General features: G+C 39.3%; 1 protein-coding gene across 15 annotated transcripts in view; it reads right to left on the bottom strand.

Annotated features, from left to right (window-relative positions):
• FHIT (fragile histidine triad diadenosine triphosphatase) overlaps nucleotides 1-19,418 on the bottom strand; it is a 1,493,627-nt gene that overhangs the window by 1,239,533 nt on the left and 234,676 nt on the right. For 8 of the 15 annotated variants that reach the window (XM_057555627.1, XM_007192363.3, XM_057555625.1 and 5 more), the window contains one exon: nucleotides 15,400-15,450. The exons of the other annotated variants lie outside the window; for them this stretch is intronic. The gene's annotated coding sequence lies outside the window, so the exon portion shown is untranslated. The remainder of the gene's footprint in view (nucleotides 1-15,399; nucleotides 15,451-19,418) is intronic. 15 annotated transcript variants of the gene reach the window in all.

Raw genomic sequence — 19,418 nt, 5'->3', positions numbered from 1 at the left:
AGCTGTATCTATAAAAAAAGAATAAATAATTCATTCCAAAACTCTCTTTCTTTGCACATCCCAGGGCTCACAGCATTGGTTGCAGGAGGAGGTATGAATCGGGCCTTAGAAAGTTTGAGTTGTGCCTTGGCCACCACAGGAACCATACCCCTCTGCCTGACTTTCCCTCTGTACATAAGGCTAATGACCTAGACCTGGGCTGCCCATTACGGTAGCCATGAGCCACATGTGTCTATTCAGCAACTGAAATGTGAATAGTTTGAACTGAGAAATGTTGGGAGTATAAAATATACGCAGGATTTTGAAGACTTACTACCAAAAAAAGAATACAAAATATGTCTCAATAATTTAAAAATATTGATTACATGTTGAAATGATAATATTTTGGATATATTGTTAAATAAAATATATATTGAAATTAATTCTACCTCCTTCCTTTTACTTTTTTAATGTGGCCATCAGTTTTTTTTCATTATATATGTGGCTCACATTGTATTTCATTTGTATAGCACTGATCTAGATCATTCTGAATTGCTATCAGGACTAAGAGTCTCGCCTTGTGGAAATGGTGAATTGCAATCCTAACAGTGTATATAGACATGTTTTGTATGTCTTGAAAGATGGAGAATAAAGAAGAGGCAGTAACATAATCACCAAGTGTATTACATGTTTCATTATACTTACACGTTCCTAAGCACATTGCAAAAAGATTTTAAAAAGACAGAGAAAAAGCATGGCATAGTCCCTTATCCTCCTGAAACAGTAATGACACTGAAAATGAACTTTGAAATCAAACCATCTTAAATCTGAATTCTGCCTCTATACCCTCAGTTTCCCCATTTGTGAAAAGAAAAATACATATACCTACTTTTTAGAAAATTAAATGAGATAATATAGATCAATGCTTAAAATATCATTGAGCACTGAGGGAATGGAAAAGATTTTGGCATTGGACATGTCGAGCCAGGAGGTGGAGGGACACTGAGATAGAAATGCTCATTAAGCAACTGGGAATCTGAGCCTGGAAATCAATAGACAAATGAATAGATAAAATCACTTCAACCAGTCTGCACAACAGGAATTGCAAACTCAGGAGTACTCCGGAGCCAGACAGGTGAGAAAATAAGTGAAACCAGTTGTGTGGGTAAGTGTATGTGTATGGTCATGTGGGGAGCACATACCCCATCTAAACCACACAGCTCCAGCTCAGATCCAGCCAATTTAGACCATGAGGGTATAATAATGGTACAGTGTGGTCAGATTTTCCAATTTTTAAAGAGATTCTAGAACTTCAGATTTTTTAATGTTTAGAAAAAATTTTAAAGGCACTCATTCCAGACAGATTTCATGGGAAAATAGTTTAATACATCTGCTGCCTAGAAGGTCAAAGAGATAACTTGTTAGACTCCTACCATATGAAAGTTAGTGGAGATCTCAAATGGAATTCCCCCTAGCCCCAATACATTTAAGCTGCCAAAGCTGGAGAGGGAGATTTACCTCTCTCTCCTCTTAGCTCCTCATGCAGCAAGAACCCAGTTGCCGCGGCTACAGCTGTCCCAGGGGTCTCTCTCTCTCTCTCCCCCAGACCCTGACCTGGATGTTATGTAGAATGTTTCAAAGAGAGCTGCAAAATCACTTGGACTCTGCAGGAGACACCTGACATAATCCAAGGCGCTACTCTGGCTATTATTCACTGCCTACTTTAGATCTCTCTGGAATATTGTCTGTTTCAGTTTCAGACTCTCTCTGCTACCCATTTGGGTAAATAAATTACCACACTGTATAAATGTGTACAATCTGTAAACCTGGAAGAACTGCCTTGCAGAACAATTTTTTAAATATCATACTTTAAAAAAATGCTAGTGGCCTCTCTATATCTATTGTTAGAAAGTAAAAGGACTTATACCCGAAAAATTAAAATTACAGTAGCTACTCTCTCCTCAAGTAAATGATTCTTAGGAAATGCATTTGAAAGAGGATGACTTCCCAGTGAACACTTTAATTTTAATTTAACCTTCCCAGAAAATGAAGTGCTTTGTGTAGATTCTTTTGGTTTTATTTAAGGCATAAAAATTAGTTCTGAGCTGTGATAACTGTGAGCTTAGGAATGTAATCATTCTAAGCACCACTTCTGACTTGCTTATAAACCCTACAGATCCTGAGTTGCTGTTTATTGCTAATTTGAAGTTGGCAAGTTATTTAACTGTGAAGCTGAACTTCAAGTCGGAGTGTGGTGGGATGGTTGGAGGTCGATTGTTTGGTTTTGCTTTCAACAGGTTACCCAAAGGCTGGATGCATGGCGTGGTGCAAGCAGGTTTCTGGGTATGTGCTTCTCTAACTATTAATCTTCTTAATTAAAATGGGAACAATGACATGTTCTGAGGGTGGAGTAAAATATTACATTAAACTATATCTCTACCTTTTGAAACCAATCACAGATAGGACAAACAATCACAGTTCCTATCATTCAGGTTTCTGATTTTCGTCTTAATTGTGGCTTTTGGTTGTTGCTATGAGGACCCAACCTAAATATCATTGCTTATATTTTATCATTTAAAGAAAAATAAGGGAGCCAAGGTTTTGCCCATGAAAAATCTTGATGTCCATAATACAGTAGGTAAAGTATTTCTAAACTTTTTAGAATTATGTGTTTGAATCCATGACAACACACCTACATATATATATAATCAACATCAACCAAAGTGACATATGGCATTTTTTTCTTCCTTTATAATAAACAGAGGTCCCTGGAAATGTTTTAAGAAAAATTAATTCATATCTATACTTAAGTATGGGCACATTTGAATTGAGATTCCCTTGAAGAAAGTTATAATTTTCAAACACCACCATGCCTAAAAGATATAAGTATTCAGATACTGAAATCATTGAAAATTAAGTTATTAAAACGTTTGGCATATACCTGTACTTCATGTAATTAATATCTTTCAGTAATTCAAGAAACAGATAAAAAAAATTCACCCTAACTTTGACTTTCTATAATTTCCATTTGAGAAACAATCTAGAAATTATCACCTGCCTGAATATTTTTGGAGTAGAAAGGATGACACAGTGCTGACCTGTGGGCTGACTCAGGTCCCAAGACGCATGTTGTAGGAACCCTTTGGCTGTTGTTGTGGTTCTTTATTCCAGGGTCCCCAACCCCCGGGCCAAGGACCGTTACATGTCTGCAGCCTCTTAGGAACTAGCCCACATAGCAGGAGGTGAGTGGCGGGCTAGCGAGGGACGCTTCATCTGCCACTCCCCATCGCTCCCCATTGCTCACATTACCTCCTGAACCATCCCTCCCCCACCTCACGTCCGTGGAAAAATTGTCTTCCAGAAAACCGGTCCCTGGTGCCAAAAAGGTTGGGGACCGCGTCTTTATTCATCCATTCAAGAGCCTGTACTAGCACGTTGTGTAATAGCAGGCACCTTGCTAGATTTTGGGACACAACAATAATCCCTGCCCTCAGGCACCTTACAATCTTCTTCACTCAGCATCTAATGGATCCAAAGCCAGGGAAGAGAAGCACCTCACAGCCACAGACTGCAACAAGGAAAAATAAAATGCTACTACCACCTGGTGTTTGTGTGTCTGTCTCTTTGCTTCTTTTAGGAGGTGGTGATATTTTTACATAAAAATCTGAATTTCTGGCTTCTCTCTTTAAAAAAAAAAAATCAGATCTTAGCATACTAGACCAGAAATCCCCCTTGGCAACAGCTAACTGGAGCCAGGTGGCAGCGTTGTACTTCCCAGATCATTGCAGGTGCTTTCTCTAGTTCACCAATGTTCCCATCACTCCCATTAGGTTCACACATCACTCAGTTCTGTTATCCACTTGGTCCTCATATTACAGTATTGAGTGTTGCCCCTCCTAGAAATGACTAGCAGTCAGAAAGCCTGGCTATAGCCCTGGGTCTGATGTTTATTAAATATGTGACCTAGGATGAATGACTTAACCCACTGACCCTCAGCTTTCAGTTTTCTCTTCTGAAAAAAAAAAAGACAAAAATTAAAGATAGTAAGGCAAAACAAACCAACTTTGCTTTCTGGGCATGGCAATCGTGAATCTCCAAAGGGAAATCTATAGAAGGGTTTCAAAATCTGGGAAGCAGTGACCAAAGAGTTAGCCTTGTCGTAATTACATTTTCAGAAAAAAAAATCTAGAAAGTCAGAAATAACAGCCTGTGTCTGATTATTACTGTAAAGACTACTCTCAACTGAATCGAATCTCATATGACCTCTATGTGATAAATATTACTTTACCCATTTTGTAGATGAAGAAAACCCAGGCTGAAAAGGATCAAGGGACATGCTCCATCATAAAATGTTTACATTTTTATCTAGTCCACTTTCAAGATTGTTACCATAATTTTAATACCCATGAAGAGACCATGAACAACTGATACCACAGAATGGAAGACTAACCAGTAAGCTGAGCCATCTTTTTCCAAGGACAAACTCCAGAGAAGGAGTACAGACAGTTTTTGAAGAGGAACACTTTTTAGAGGGTATTATATGTTGTAATATCAGAGAAATATCTTGAATAAATATTTGTAATAGACACTCATATGGACTTTTAATAAACTGGAAGGGTTAACGATTTTGAGGATGTACTCTCTCATTAAATGTTTCTCAACATTATATCATTTTCTTGGAGACTGTTATTAGTAAGTAGGTAGGTATTCAGTAACCTCTATGAGAAACAAATGCCCTTAATTTTATTAAAATCTACTTTTATTAACCCCTTCCTTACCTTCTATTTTAGCCCATTTGAACCATACTGCAGTTCAGAAAGAAATATGAGAATGGACCTGGCTTACTTTCACCTTCCCAAGAAGACCTTGATATAGTAAAAAGTCTGATTTAAACATGAAGTAAAGATTTATCACTTACCTTTCAGAAAAGACTCACCATAGGAACAGTAGGCTCTTCTAATGCATTTACATTTTTATTAGGCTTACAAAAATTCCATTTAATGGTGTCTTTAGGTACACATTTACTGAATAAAATCAAATATATATTATCTTCATAATAACTTTTTTAAAAAATGCAATGGACTTATTTAAGTTTCTTCCATGGTTCACCGTAATTTAGGTAGAGAAAATTCTAAATGAACAAGCACAGGAGTGACTTTAAAGTACGTAGGAAATCACCACGTAGTTAATTTAGAAGCACTGTGGGAAATAAATCAGGAGATATGTGAAAGAGTAACCAGTTCTTGGTGGGAGGTAAACATGGGTGAGTAATGTGCAACCTACTGTTTACACACTGCAATCAGCTGGTGGCTAAGAAAAAAGCTTAAAGATAATGGCACTGCCACTGCCATGGTTTTGTTCTAAACTTCTGAATTAAGCAGAGAAACTCAGACTAGAATGCCACATGGAGAACACAGTGCCAAGGACCATACACTTAGCATGCTAGAACTAAATGTTAACAGCAACTGCAGAAGATGTGACTGCAGACTCAAATAAACTTTCTGAAACACTCATCTACAAAACTGGCTGTGTTTGGTGACGGCACTTCATGAAAAGAGATAGTCCCAAGAAATCTATGAGAATTTTAAGCCACAGTTTACAAATTTCAAAAACGGGGGAGAAATGTTTAGCATCCCAGCTTTTTATTCTTCCAAGTGAAGATTTTGAAAACAAATAGCATTTCCATCTAGTGTGGCCATCGCTTCATTATAAGAATAAATAAATAAAAACATCCTAGTTCTAGGAGAACTAGATTTCTTTCCATGGACAATTTCATTTAGGAAAAGATAGCAGAAAACCTACAGAAAAGAAGACATTTAAGGCAGGTTGGATTCCCCAAGCAACAGACTCTTCACACATTTATCTTGAAGGAGGTTTTTAAGGGAGTGCTTTGGGGATCAACATCTATAGAAAAGAAGGGAGGGAGAGAAAGGAAGCAGAATTGGCAGAAGTTCCAATGGTAACTTGTGGGGAATAATGAACACGGGTTGTCTTGTTTTGGGTGAGAGGGCAGGGTCCTTTATACCCTCCAGTGTTGAGTTACTGGAGATGGACCACCTCATGAAAGAGATGTGCCTTTGGAAGAGGGTTGTCTGTGGGCAGCATCCCCAGCAGGCGGGGTAATGAGTCCTTAGCTCCTGAAGGAGGAACCAGGCAATGCATCAGAGTCCATACAACACTTCTGTCCCAAACTAGTGAAAATATTTTCAAGCACTGGCATTAAAGACAGTCACCTTTAGCCTTTAATCTTAAGAGGTCACCATAATGCAAAGGCCACTTAAGATACAATGGTAAAAAGTAAAAGCTTACAATGCTCTCACATTGTCAGATAACATCTGCAGAAAAATCATTCCTGTTGCTGTTTGATACAAAATGACTTCTTAAGTATCATATCTACAAGGTGGTTCTAGAAAAAGATGGTGTGAATTCATTTTTCTCTGCTCTACTCATTTTTCCCTCTAAATACAACTAAATACCCTGGAAATTATTCATCAGAAAATGATAAAAGAACTCTGAAACCTGGAAAAAAGGTCACTGGCTAGGGACCTCAGAACTTGGAGGACAACAATCTGGTGAGTCCCCTGGTTTTCTGTTTATTTCCCATATACCCTGGACTGGGCACCAGAGCAGGAAGAGCCTGCTCCCTCTAACCAAAGGACCAGAAAAGGGGAAGCCTAATAGAGACCCAGTGAGGAGCCCCAGTCTCTGAGGCACCAATGGGCAGTCTGATCTGGAGGCAGCAGCAGTGAAGTCCTAGGCTGACCTCATTACTTATCTGACAAAAGACTAGTATCTAGAATATATAAAGAATTCTCAAAACTCAATAGCAAAAATCCAAAACAGCAACAACAAAAATCCAATTAGAAAATGGGGAAAAGACAAGAAGAGATATTTCACCAAAGAGCATAGGCAGGTGGCAAGCACATGAAAAGACGTACAACATCATTAGCCATTAGAGAAATGCAATTTAAAACCATGATAAGATACCACTATATACCTTACAGAATGGCAAAAATTAAAAGAGTGATAACATCAAACGCTGGTGAGGATGCAGAGAAACTGAATGACTCATGCGTAGCTGGTGGGAATGTAAAATGGTACAGTGATTCCGGAAAAAAAGTTTGGTGGTTCCTTTTAAAATTAAAAATGGACTTATCAAATACCCAGCAATTGTACTCTTAGGCGTTTATCCCAGAGCAATGAAAACTTATTTTCATGCAGAAGTTTGTACACGAATGTTCACAGCAGCTTATTTGTAATAGCCAAAAAGTAGAAAGTATCCAAACATACTTCAATAGGTGAATGTTTAAACAAACTGCAGTACATCCGTAACATGGAACAATATTTAGCAATTTTTAAAAAGCCAAACTCAAAAGGATACATACTGCACAGTTAGTTTTATATAACATTCATGAAATATGAAAATTATCGAGATCAAGAACAGATTAGCTGTTGCTAGTGGTTGGGGATGATGTGAGGGGATGGGTGTGGCTATAAAGGAGTAGAAGGAAGGAGTCTTGTGATGATGGTACAGGTAAGTATCTTGATTGTGTTGGTGATTGCATGAAACTACATGTGATAAAATTGCATAGAACTACACTTACACATGTAATATACATACACACACAAAATGCCTGTATAACTGGTAAAATCTGAATAAGCTCTACAGATTATACCAGTGTCAATTTCCTGGTTTTTGTATTGTACTATATTTAGGCGAGTATTATCATTGGGGGAAGCTGGGTAAAGGGTCCACAGGAACTCCTTGTGTATTTCTTTACTACTTCCTATGAATCTATAATTATTTCCAAATTTAATTTTTTAAAACTCAGACCTACTGATTACTCAGAGTAAAAATTCCAAATCTAGGTATTGTTTCCTCTGCAGTTTACCCAGCATCTGCACCGATCATTGGAAGCAGATCATAAGCACATCTCAGATGCCCATACTTCCAATAACCTCTCCAATCCCCAGGCTCAATTCCTTCCTCTAGGCCCCTTCTTATAGTTTAAAGAAGGGAACTAGCAGGGTGGGAACCCCCTCAATGGCTTAGCAAAACTCTATGCCAGTTCTCAGGTTGTCCTTCAACTCTGTTACGGCTCTATTCCACTTCTGTTGTCATCATTTTCTCCATGTCTGATGCATCAGGGTTGCTGCTGAAAAAGGTTTGGTTGCAGCCTTTCCTCATCAAAAAGAGGCCAATTTTGGGCTTCCTTGGTGGCACAGTGGTTAAGAATCCGCCTGCCAATGCAGGGGACACGGGTTTGAGCCCTGGTCTGGGAAGATCTCACATGCCGCGGAGCAGCTAAGCCCGTGCGTCACAACTACTGAGCCTGCACTCTAGAGCCCACGAGCCACACAACTACTGAGCCCACATGCCAAAACTACTGAAGCCCGAGTGCCTAGGGCCCATGCTCCGCAACAAGAGAAGCCACCGCAATGAGAAGCCCACGCACAGCAACAAAGACCCAACGCAGTCAAAAAAAAATAATTAATTAATTAATTTAAAAAAATAGACCAATTGTGATTGCTTGTGGCATTTTATAGTGATATGTACAAAACAAACAAACAAACTCTAAAGCATGGCAGAAGATCCTTAGGCTTTTATATAAATAATTCACTCTATATAAATTCCCCTAAGAGAAATTCGTGTCAGTCTACAGAAAGTGTCTCTTTCAGGGGACTCATACCAGTTGTCTGTATTTCAGCACACTGATAGCCATTTGCAATTTGCAAAGAAAAAAATATATCTTTTATATCTGAAGGGGAACACCACACTGTTATTCCTTTGTAAGATTAAGAAATTTATTCTAATTTAAAAGTTAGTTGAATTCTTACTCTTACAAACTAGACTTTAAAACACAGCCAGTAAATTGACCAAGCACTACCGCTTTTATCCTTCTGATATGTAAGCCTACCAAAACATTAGTGATGAAAACCTTCATTTAAAAAATCCTGTTATTCAATTATAATATGCATTTCACTACCACACTGTATTTATGACCCTTAAAAGCCAAAGCTGGAACTGCTCTAATACTGATTTCTTCAGTGCTTATCATTAATTAAAAAGTAAAAAACTACTACCAGGGTATCTGCAATCAGGCTTTCAAAGTAAGAAACATCCATATCCGGTAATTGAGAACATTTGGGAACAAATTTTAATAAGCAAAAACTCAGGAGAGGCAAAAAAAAATGTTCTGTATTATTTCAAATTGTAACCAGATCAGTATATGCTACTGAAATGTTAAAACTGCCCATGCCTTCAAGGCATCTATCCAATTTTTCTCCTCTAGCAGATGCCAAAAAAAAAATATAGTCAGACTCGTCCATTTATATAATGTTTACATATATAACACATCAACAATATATTGTTTGAGGTTTTATGGAAGCCAACGTCAAGAAGCAAAATGTGTTCTGCCAATGTACTTCAGTTCCTGCTCATCCTTAGAGGTAGGCAGATGGATCATTAAATTATGGCTGTGCTAAGTACCTACTAAAGCATAGTGATGTACTTGTGTCAAGGGCACATAGATGAATAAAATAGTTCCCACTCTAAAGGAGTGCAAAATCTAGTATTGGAGCCACATGGAGAGTCTGCAAATGAAAGAACTCAAGCACAGAGTGTGTCCATGGTGAAAGGGAAGTCCTTAACATCAGTTGAGACTGATAAAAATAGAATAGGATAGTGGTAATAGCAAGAATGGTCTGAGTGTCTTTGGCTCCCTAATCTACTCTACCAGCATCCACCAAGTCACCTCAAATAAACAAATTTATTTGTTATGTACCTGTTAGGTACCTGCAGTTTCAAAAAATGTCCCCTAGCTTCCCCTTATCTATCACTCAGAGTCCCAGCAGGACACAGATGGCCCACTCTAATTAAAATAAATTGAGGAGGGTTTAATAAAAGAGACCATTTACAAAACTTTGGGTAGTATACAGGGAAACCATAAGGAATAGCCAACACTCTGGAGTTATTATCATCCTTAGCTGTAAATGGAGAAGGGAAAGGAGCAGTGCCCAGAACCTGGAAGGAGAAGGTCTGGTTGGGAAGTTAATATTAAGAAGAGATTTAGATAGAGGGACACAGCTAGACCAAGTAAGAGCCATTGGGAGGGATCCAAGGCAACTAATATCCTGACCTCACTCTCCTCCCTTCCTCTGATCTCTTGTTTGGGTTTCCAACTGGCCAGAAGGCAAAAAATCCACTGATGAAGTCCATATAGATGAGCAGATGGAAGAGAATAGAGTTCCTGATTCCCACTGTTGAGAAAATCAGGAGCTACCAACTGCCTAGGGCAGAGAGTTGCTCTGAAAATTAAATGATATAAGGCATATTATGCATACAAACACAACCTCAAACATAGCACATGAATGAGAAATGTAAGTTATTAAATATATAATAAGGATTTTCTTCATTATACAATTCAATTTAGCAATTATCTATGCCTCCTATCATTTTCTCTCCACACGAAAGGTACATAGGAAGGGGAGAGAAACCAACATTTCTGGAGTGACTATTACATTTGCAGCACAGTGCTAAGCATTTGGGATATGCCATCTCATCTAATTTTCCCTAGGAACTACAAGATAGGAATTATTTAGCCTATGGGATAGGTGAAGAAACTGAAGCTCAGATACATTACCCACCTTGCTTACAATCATAATTAGGAACTCAGATCTGTCAAACTCCTAAGCCCATGATTTCTCCATTATTATATGTGATGAGTTGTAGATGGGCTACCTGCCCACATGAGAAATATTTTTCATCAAATTGAGGGAAATCAGAGGACAAGCTTGCTAAAGGTAAAACATCCATCTTAGGGTTGCCATTAAGAAATAGTCAATAACTGATAGATATGAGGAAGAAGAGGAGAAGAATGGTGATGATGATGATGATGATGATGGTGATGACAGTGATGGTGATGGTGATGACTGATGGTGGTGCTGGTAATGATGATAAACACCTCATCTTAACAAAGGGCTAAAGAGCTTCTATAACTGACACCAAGAATTCCTTAAATAAAGTAAAGGACCTAGAAGTAGAAGTCAACCTCAAGCAACATTTTTTTTTTTTTTAATTTATTTTTTTTTTTTTATTGATTAATTGATTGATTGATTGATTGCTATGTTGGGTCTTCGTTTCTGTGCTAGGGCTTTCTCTAGTTGTGGCAAGCGGGGGCCACTCTTCATCACGGTGCGCGGGCCTCTCACTGTCACGGCCTCTCTTGTTGCGGAGCACAGGCTCCAGACGCGCAGGCTCAGTAATTGTGGCTCACGGGCCCAGCCGCTCTGCGGCATGTGGGATCTTCCCAGACCAGGGCTCGAACCCGTGTCCCCTGCATTAGCAGGCAGATTCTCAACCACTGCGCCACCAGGGAAGCCCTCAAGCAACATTTTTAGGGAAATTGTTTTTCTTTTGTCATTTCAACAAACAGCTGAACCAGAGTGTTTTAAAGATTATTCTACCATGAAAACAGCACTGTCAATGACCACAATAAATGCTAAACAAAATTCTTCATGAAATTAAACATTTTTCATGAACCCAAGGCTATAACTATTTTAGGGGTAACTCATGACACTTTGTATTTATGCTATGTGCCATTACCAATTTTTTGTGTCCAAATATCCTTCTGATGTAAGAAATTGTATGAAAAATCAAAAGAAGGCACCAAAGAAACACCAACTTATTGGAGAAAAAAAATTCCTAATTTCCTAATTTTTTTCTACAACTGATTGCATTCAAAGAAACGCATGCATTTTTAAATAAAATATATACCACAAATTTCCCCTTTAGATTGAATCTTTCAGGAGTAACTTAGCAAACTTGAAGCTTTAGTAAAAAAATACATGAAATACAGAGCGAATAAAGTCTTTATTTCACCCTCCAGAAAATATCTACTTATAAAATATACACATGGCTAAATTCAGAAACCTACATAGTGGAAAGTTTCATAATTTGATTTGTTATAGTAAGCTATTGATATTTTTGATAGGAAAGAAGAGAGGAAGGGAGACATGAACCTCGGAATATATCCTCTGCAGTTTAAGATATAAAAGTTTTATTATTTCCATTAAGGTACTTAATATTTAACATCAAATGTTGCTTCTTTCATCTTGCTGTCTTATTAAAAAAGCCTATCATCAAAAAATTAAGTCTCTATATGAAATGGTTCATCCATAGTGATAAAAGTTTGAATTATAACTTAGTCAATGGAAGGTTGTTTGTCTATATTTTATTGCTTTTGCTATTTCTTTAGTAATCATCTTTGCAGTCTGTGCACTGACATTTGCAATAATGTGTTTACATCAGAAAGTTAGGCCCTGTCGTTTGATGTAACAAGAGGCTGTATACTGTAGCACACAGGCACTCAGCATACCCCACTTCCTCTTTTTTCATCTGTCATCTTTAATTACCTTTAGAGGCATTAACAACACATTAGTAAAAATCTGTGGAGGGATATGAGATTAATTAGGTTCAGTGGGGTTAAGAAGTGTCATATTCTTTTTCTGAGGTGAAAGTCTACTTGATAACTACAACTTCATTTCCCATAAAGCTAAAAAGAAAGTACTATGTGATTTTCATCCTTCTATAAGTTCTTGGTCTCTTATTAAAGACTGAATCAGAGAATAAAATTACAATGCACTCTGACTCTGCCACAGAATTTTGTAACTTGAAGGGAATTGTATTCCCGTGTGCATGCAAATACCCTATCCCACTACAGAATGTGTTCTCTACACTTAGCAGAAGTCGCTGATGCTTCACCCAGATCCTGTTTGGGTTTTGGGATCCGTTTTACCAGTTTGGTAGCCCATTCCTTCTTACAGGTGTTGCTGCCAATCTTCTCCAAAGGACTGCCCTTGAGCGAAAGAGCCCCTTCACCCAGAGGTGCCTGGGAGACGTACCACCATAGCCACCCCCTACCCAGGGCCCATAGCTAATGACCGACTAGTGGAAAGGGGAGTGCTCTGTCTCAAGGCAGGACTGCCCCTGTGGTACGATTCATGCTCCAGAGCTCCTCATGCGATCAGGCTAATTTTATTGGAAACCACATCCTTGGTAGCTTCTTCCCCTGCCCTATCCTAATACTCTCACTCCCCTCCTGGTTTCTCCCAAGAGCCCTCCCTTAATAAATCACCTGCACACCAATCCCTGTCTGAAGACCAAGAATCCAACCTAAGACTCCACAGAAGCAAACACTGATGAAAAGACAGGCACATAATTGGTCTTCCAGTTTGGGCAGGTAAGCAACAACATCTCAGCCATTTTTAAAGTCCCTGTCTACAGAGCTTTACAAGCCCAAGTTGGTGGTGGCAGGAGAATGTCACATGCCATTATGTAACTGTGAGAAGGGAAGTTCCTAAGATCTACAAACTCACCTCACTGACTGGAGTCACTAACTGATTCCTACTCTGGGGAACGCAGCAGTTGGCAAGGGCTGCCATTCTTGGCAGATGTCAGGTGGTGTCCTGCACTGCAATTCCCCACTCATTCTGAGAACAAAAGGAGTCTGGGGCTCGTGGAGGGAAAAAATACGACAAGCTGAGCATCGAACTACAAACAGCTCTTTGAAACCTCCCTGATAGAGATGATGGTGTTTGTGCCATAGCTATTGAGTTGAATCTAATAATAGAAGGACGGATCATCACTTACTCTGTGCTGTCAGTAATGAAAGCTATCAAAACTAAGCCTGAATGCACCTCACTGTTGCCGTGTAAATCTAACATGGACAGCTTAATGAGGGAGGGACATTACCTTTCCTCACACTCCAATTTTACTCATGAAAGAAATGTGGCCCATATTGGCAATTAACTTGAGAGATTAATTAAATCCAACAGCAAGTTCAGTTCCTTCCACAGTGCATTCTGATATCATAGGAAGGGGCCAACATGCTGTGGGCACTTAGCACATGTTAAATAATAATTACTAAAATAATCTAATTTGGACTATTTTTTGCAGAAAACTGGCAGCTAACCTCACCAGTAAACAAATGCCACACTCTGATACAGCTACTCAATATTTCACATGGTCTTACTCTAAACTCTATTATTCCTGAAACTCCCAACAAATACTGCACAATAAGTGTGTTTCCTCCCTCAGCAATTTCACTCACCAATAGTATTTACTATATCTTATTGGGCCCCCTGAAGAGTGAGGAGGCAGCCAATCAGACAAAACACAAACTCTGACCCAGCTTAAGAAGTAATAGACAGGATCCCATTGGGTCTTCTTCAAAACAAAGACTGACACTGACATGGGAAGGAAAGAGCAACAGGGGTAGAGGCATGACCTTTATTCCGTGTCAGAAAGCCACATGGTGTGCTCTGGTTCGCCTTCTTATGTGTTCTCAGAGTCAACTGTCGTTCTATTTTTGTGCTTTCTTCTCTGAAATGCTCTAGTGCTTTCCTCGTCTATCATACAGAAAATCTGGTTTTAAGAGGAGTCTTACAAATTTGACCAATTGGCAGAATGGTAATTAAATTCTTGCTTTGGTGAAAGTCAATAAAATTGTTTTAAAATGTTTGCTATAGAATCATGCACCTATAATACAGATCAAATTAAACAAGAGTTATTATATAGATACCACGTATGAATTACAGTAGTGCCTATTCCCCCCCAATCCCACACAGCTCTCAAATCCACCTACCCAAAAGGTGATTCCCAACAGTCTCATTATCAAGGACTCCTCTTATTATCATTTGAGAATGGAGTATAAATTTTTAAATATTCTATCTATCCAAGATTAATAATCAACTAATTTCCCTTTTGGTGTTATTAAGAAAGGTATATATTCTGTTGAAACTTCTGATCAACAAATCAACATTAGGACACAGAATTAACATAATCCTTGGCAAAAATAGGAAAAGGTAACATTTGGGTACCTTCTTCACAGTCAGTGTGGTTACTGATACACTTTAGGAAATAATGAAATGAGTGTGAAGATCTCCTTTCTAGACAGGGAACTCTATGACAAGGTGATGTCCTAGACCTACCCTAATAGTCATAAGTGAAGAAAATTTATATTAACAATCTTTTAAACTGCAAGAAGCTTTATCTACCTAAGTGGCACCTTGGAACTAGAAAGAGATGGTAATTAACATCAAGTCCCAATGTTCTAATATAATCATATCACCTGAAACACAGTATCTCCAGGCATATCTTCAACTATTACAAAAAATGTCTATGCTATTAATATACTTCTTGACCACCACAGACTGAATGTTTGTGTCCCTCCCTCAATTCCTATGTTGAAATCCTAACTCCACTGTGATGGTATTAGAAGGTGGGGCCTCTGGTAGGTGATTAGGTCACATAATGGGATTAGTGCTCTTATAAAAGAAACCCCGAGAGCTCTCTTGCCCCTTCCATCATGCAAGGACACAGTGACAAGATGGGCTATGAACCAGGAAAAAGCCTCTCACCAGACAATGAATCTGCCAGCGTCTTGATCTTGGAGTTCCCAGCCTCCGGAACTAAAAGAAATAAATTTCTGCTGTTCAAGCCACCCACAGTATTTTTGTTATAACAGCACAAACAGACTAAGACAATGACAGAATGTTCCTACAATTGATGACAAAAAAAGTATATGGAAAACAAATGACTGAATTTATCAGATTTGGAGTGGTCTTAAATTTGCATCAAAATGAAAATATTTAATTCAACTGATCCAACATTAGTCCATAGTTTTCATTCAGGCTATTATTTTAGACCTACTACTAATAATAATGTCTAACATTATTAAGCTCTTACAAAGTGTTTTATGTACATTCAATCATTTATTTGACTCAACAACCCTATGTAAGAAGTACTATTATCATCCCACTTTACAGATGAAGAAACTAAAGTTTACTTAAGTATCATGCATAGCTATACGGCATCTGTGTTTACCTGCTCCTTGGTCAATCCGGACCAAATGACCGGGGTGGAGGAGGGGGTAGGGAGAGGTAGTGGGGGTGTGAAGCTTGATATTTTGTTCTAATCGTCAAGGAAAACGCTGTGAAATGTCTGAACAATAACTTGTCCCAAGACCACAAGCTTACCTTCAGTACTGTGAATACTGTAAGAGATATATCTAAAGTTCTTTCTGATATTTCTTACATCACCAGTTTAATTGCATATAATACATATTAATTGGATGTAAGATCTATTTGAATATCTCTCATTGTAGCAGAATTATATAAGGAGAGTTAAATAATATAGGGAGCTGATAGTTCTGTATAACAGAAAGTAAAAGTTGGGAAAAATATAATCTCAATAATTCCACTGAAGTGGGGGTGGAGTCAAGATGGCATACTAGGAGGACGCAGAATTCGCGTCTCCGCACAACTAGGACACCTACTAGGCACCAGTGGGGGTCCATGGACACCTAAGGGGATGGGAGGAACCCCCAGCAACCAGGTAGGACATGGGGCATGGCGGGAGTGAAGGGGGAGAAGAAGTGGAGGCGGGTCAGGACTGGCGCCCCTGAGGGGCGGCTGAGGGAGGGGAAGGGATCCCATGCCCGAAGGGGGAAATTGGGGAATCACTGGGAGGGCATAGGATCAAAAGGGAGCGTGGTCAGGTTTCCCCTGCCCACTTGGGCCCCTAGGAACCTGATGAGATCCCAGGCCTGATCCTCTGCCCACTGAGGCCCCCTCCAGCCATGCAGGTCCTGAGGGAGGGGGAGGGAGGGAAGGGGGAGCAAAAGTAACAGCCGGACATCTGGGACGGCACCCCTGAGGGGTGGCTGGCGGAGGGAAGGAGTTCCTACACCCAGCAGGATCCACTCACGTTTAGGGGTCCAGCGGAGACGGGGGAAACCCTGGGGGAGATGGTGGGGAGGGGTGCAAAGGAACAGAACAGAACATGGCCAGGGCTTTCCCTGTCCACTTAGGCACTGGGGAGCCTGCTGGACTCCCAGGCCTAACCCCCTGCCCTCGGAGCCTCCTTCCTGCTGGGCATAACCCAAGCCCCGCCCTACACCCCAACCCAGGGCCCTACCTCTACACTCGGAGACCCCCTCCAACGCGCTGGGCCTAAAACTCACCCACATACTCTTCCTCAGGGCCCTAACTCCAAACTCCAGAATCCCACACTCCAGAGGCCCTCCTTTCCCAGTGCAGCCTCTCCCCTTCCCCACAGGTCCTAAGCAGAGGCCCCACCCCATGATTGAAAGTAGCCCTGCCAAGGCCCCACCCACAGGGCCTTTTCTGGCTAGTGGGTCCTGAGCCTAGGTCCCGGCCCATGCTCAAACGTAACCCCCCCCAACCCACCTAGGTCACTCCACCCTAAACCCCGCCCCTGCCTCAGTTCCACCGCCTAAACTCCACCCCCATAGCCAAGGCTTTTATTTTCTTTTTTCCTCTTTTAGATTGGAGTTCTGTTTTACCTTGTTGATTCATTGTTGTTGATTCTTTTATATTTTTATTTTTCCTAGTAAATTTTTTATTTTTTGAATTTTACTTTATTCTTTACACTTCGTTATTGTTCTCTCCTTTTGGCTTGTTCCTCTCCCTCCTTTTTTTTCTCTGTTGTGGTTTTATTTTACCTTGTTGCAGTTGTTTCAATTACAGTTTTATTTCTCCTAATGTATTTTTTATCTTTCTAATTTTATTTTGTTTTTCATTCTTTAATATTACACTGCTTCCTTTTTTCTTTCTTTCTTTCTTTCTTTTTTATACCACGCAATGAAGCTTGCAGGATCTTGGTTCCCAGGCCGGAGATCGGGCCTGAGCTCCTGTGGTGGGAGCTCCAAGTCCAAACTGCTGGACTAACAGAGAACCTCAGACCTCAGGGAATATTAATTGGAGTGAGGCCTCCTGGAGGTCCTCATCTCAGCACCAAGACCCGGTTCTATCCAACTGCCTGCAAACTCCAGTACTGAACGTCTCAGTTCAAACAACCAGTAAGACAGGAATACAGCACCACACATCAAAAAAAAAAAAAAAAAAAAAAGAAAGAAACAACAATAAAATATGTTACAGATGAGGGAGCAAGGTAAAAACTACAAGACCAAATAAATGAAGATGAAATAGGCAACCTACATGAAAAAGAATTCAAAGTATGATAGTAAAGATGATCCAAAATCTCAGAAACAGAATGGAGAAAATTCAAGAAACATTTAACAAGGATCTAGAAGAACTAAACAGCAAACAAACAGTGATGAACAACACAATTACTGAAATTAAAAATACACTAGAGGGAATCAATATCAGAATAACTGAGGCAGAAAAACGGATAAGTGAGCTGGAAGATAAAATGGTGGAAATAACTGCCAGAGAGCAGAATAAAGAAAAAAGAATGAAAAGAATTGAGGACAGTCTCAGAGACCTCTGGGGCAACATTAAACGCACCAACATTCAAATTTTAGGGATCCCAGAAGAAGAGAAAAAGACAGGGTCTGAGAAAATGTTTGAAGAGAATAGTCAAAAACTTCCCTAACATGGAAAAGGAAATAGTCAATCAAGTCCAGGAAGCACAGAGAGTACCGTACAGGATAAACCCAAAGAGAAACATACCGAGACACATATTAATCAAACTATCAAAAATTAAATACAAAGAAAAAATATTAAAAGCAGCAAGGGAAATGCAACAAATAACATACAAGGGAATCTGCATAATGATAACAGATGATCTTTCAGGAGAAACTCTGCAAGCCAGAAGGGAGCAGCAGGACATATTTAAAGTGATGAAACAGAAAAACCTACAACCAAGATTACTCTACCCAGCAAGGATCTCATTCAGATTCGAAGGAGAAATTAAAACCTTTAAAGATAAGCAAAAGTTAAGAGAATTCAGCAACACCAAACCAGCTTTACAACAAATGCTAAAGGAAATTCTCTAGGCAGAAAACACAAGAGAAGAACAAGACCTACAAAATCAAACCCAAAACAATTAAGAAAATGGTAATAGGAACATACATATCAATAATTACCTTAAATGTAAATGGATTAAATGCTCCAACCAAAAGACACAGACTGGCTGAATGGATACAAAAACAAGACCCATATATATGCTGTTTACAAGAGACCCACTTCAGATCTAGGGACACATACAGACTGAAAGTGAGGGAATGGAAAAAAATATTCCATGCAAACGGAAATCAAAAAAAAGCTAGAGTAGCAATTCTCATATCAGACAAAACAGACTTTAAAATAAAGAGACAAAGAAGGACACTACATAATGATCAAGGGATCAAACAAAGAAGATATAACAATTGTAAATATTTATGCACCCAACATAGGAGCACCTGAATACATAAGGCAAATGCTAACTGCCATAAAAGGGGAAATCAACAATAACACAATCATAGAAGGGGACTTTAACACCCCACTTTCACCAATGGACAGATCATCCAAAATGAAAATAAATAAGGAAACACAAGCTTTAAATGACACATTAAACAAGATGGACTTAACTGATATTTATAGGACATTCCAGCCAAAAACAACAGAATACACTT

The sequence above is a fragment of the Balaenoptera acutorostrata genome, chromosome 10 (genome assembly GCF_949987535.1).
Source record: "Balaenoptera acutorostrata chromosome 10, mBalAcu1.1, whole genome shotgun sequence".
NCBI lineage: Eukaryota > Metazoa > Chordata > Mammalia > Artiodactyla > Balaenopteridae > Balaenoptera > Balaenoptera acutorostrata.
The sequence above is the reverse complement of the archived record's forward strand: the minus strand, read 5'-3'. Positions and strand labels throughout refer to the sequence as shown.